This window comes from Benincasa hispida, chromosome 2, assembly GCF_009727055.1.
Source record: "Benincasa hispida cultivar B227 chromosome 2, ASM972705v1, whole genome shotgun sequence".
Lineage (NCBI taxonomy): Eukaryota > Viridiplantae > Streptophyta > Magnoliopsida > Cucurbitales > Cucurbitaceae > Benincasa > Benincasa hispida.
In genome coordinates, this window is record NC_052350.1 from 18,785,119 (window position 1) to 18,787,631 (window position 2,513).

The following is a 2,513-nucleotide window of genomic DNA, read 5'->3' on the forward strand; positions in this document are numbered from 1 at the left end:
ACAACTTTTATGATTGATGTTCAAGGTAGTATTAGAATTAGTTTTATGATTGGTTGGTTCATTACTTTATTGTTATTGCCAACCATACTTTGATTGCCTATTTATCGAGCCAACTCCTTGTTGAAATTCAATAAAAGGCTATAAAGTTTCTCCATCAAATATTTTTCATAAGCTTGATAAAAATTCATGGAAAGATGAAGATTGAATAATGACAAAGCAAACAGATTCAGATTTGCTTCAGACATTCCAAGATGACAGCATATATTGGGAAAAGCAACCCTTAGAAAAATGGCATCAACACAAATATACAAAATTAAAAAGTATTTCAAAAAGAGTTAAAGAGACTCAGACATCCAAGGAAGGATAAAGCAGCACTAGTTCTCAAGCCAGGCGAAGGCGAAAGCTCTTAAGTGGCCACTGCGAATGTTTTGAGAAACAAGCCTTTAAGATATCATCATTATTATCAAAACATCAAACCTAACATAGAGCATGGAGAATCATTTAGATACCATCAGATGGCACTCGAAAAAGGGAAACAAAAATAGGGGAAACGGGTATCAAGATAAGTTAAGAACAGAAGGAAAATATTTAATGATTTCCAGTGGCAAACGGAAATGAAGTTACAAACAAGTCCTGAACAGACCTAACAGTTCAAATGAGGTTAAAATATAAGTTAAGAGCAGAACCAACATTTCAAATGATTCTCCAGTGATAGGTGAAAAGCAAATAAAACCAAGAATTCAAATAAAAGCAATAGTACTTGTATATAAGATTTTCCAAGCAGCAATGATCAATAATATATAACTCGTCTAAAGCCCAACAATAGTCGATGCGGGGTTTTGAAGAGCGAACATGCATTATAAAACAAAAACTTAAAAATCAAATCGTCGAGAAACTAGAAGTAAAACTCTTAAATAGAGCCTCAGACATCCAAGGAAGGATAAGAACAGCAGAAGCTCTCAAGCCTGGTGAAGGCGAAAGCTCTCAGGCGGCCACTGCGAATGTTTTGAGAAACAAGCCTTAAATGTATCATCATAGACTCATTACCAAATCATCATACAAATCAATAAGAAAAATCAAATAAAAAAAATAAAAGAGAATATAGAATGTGGGAAAATCTGAATGCATAAGCATCATAAAGGAAGCAAATGCTAGAATCTCATATCCCAAAGATCATTGTCGGCAACGTACAACGCCGAAAACGCTACGAAATATTAGAAGCGCATCAGAGACTCTAATTTATTTCCTTCCAATAGAAGAAAATCAAACCAAAAACAAATCTAAAACGCATTTGGGAAAACAAATCTAAAAAATCATCCTCACTCAAGGAGAACGTGTTGGATTTCAATTTTTGGTATGGCTCACCAGTATCTAAAGTATACATGATACCAGCTCTAAAACAAATGCCTGCTATAATTTAAGATCATGTTGATTTTTACAAAAAAAAAAAAAAAAAAAACACACAAAGAAAGATGATGAAGATAATAATTGATGAAAATAAAATTGTCAATATCACACAAAATGATGATGTATAAGATGTCAGAGTCCAAAAATCGTTTAGCCAGTTACCAAGAACCGAGAAAAATTGTGCCTATCTTATAGGCATTGTTAGAGTAGTTCAAAAATGTCTATATCCACTAAAGCATATCAGAGACGTCAATTCAGTCACAAAGAAAGATGATGAAGATAATAATTGATTGCTATATTTTTTCAGTATATCGACTGTCATAGACCGTGCACCATCATGACACACGACTCTCACCTATAATCAGCACTGAAAAATACACCATAACACCATTCTCCTATGAACATGGAAAATTGCAAGACCTCGTGAGGAATGCTGTTAATTTTCAACTATGGTGTCTTGTCCTCATTACTCATTCAGCTCAGCAAGCAAGTGATTATTCCTTAACATTTCATTTTCAAGTTGGTAATAAACTCTCGAGGGTTTAGTTTGGTTACTTTAACAGAGCAAGTCATAAACAAATTTGATAGAAATAGAGAAATAAATAATGAGTTACTAATGTATAAAATGTCCAATCAGCAAGTTCATAAAGTACTCACATCCTGTCCAGGGGCCACCAAACCTTTAATTCTCCTACCAACCAATTCCTCTCCGGCACTTGATATGTCCATTACTTGAAACGAACTTAAACAACACAAGTTAGCAGAAGCCACAAAAATATATCTTTTAAAAAAAAAAAGATATACATTTGAGAGGGGAATCAGGATTTTCTTTGTATGTGTTAAATGTTAACATACTACGAAGTATAATCCACTAATCTATGTGATATAATAGTAATGCCCAAATAACAACCTACGACTTAAGCTTCCAAGATTGATACTTCAATCAAATTCTCACATGTACCTCAGTGACGATGTCATAGGAAAATAAACAGAGACAGAAATTTCTAAAGAAAGTACCCTCAAAGCATGTGAGTGTCATAGTTATGGAAGTAGACAAAGGAAGATTATAAAAGTCTTACCTCTTTTTCCACAATGGCATTACTTAT

The 2,513-nt window shown here is 33.5% G+C and overlaps 2 non-coding genes across 2 annotated transcripts; both read right to left on the reverse strand.

Annotated features, from left to right (window-relative positions):
- Nucleotides 1–341: 341 nt before the first annotated feature.
- Nucleotides 342–466, reverse strand: LOC120072415. Its single transcript, XR_005480475.1, has one exon. It is a non-coding gene; the product is annotated as a small nucleolar RNA SNORD14 (small nucleolar RNA).
- A 452-nt stretch (nt 467–918) lies between these two features.
- LOC120072414 lies at nt 919–1,041 on the reverse strand. The gene has a single exon (XR_005480474.1). It is a non-coding gene; the product is annotated as a small nucleolar RNA SNORD14 (small nucleolar RNA).
- Nucleotides 1,042–2,513: the final 1,472 nt, after the last annotated feature.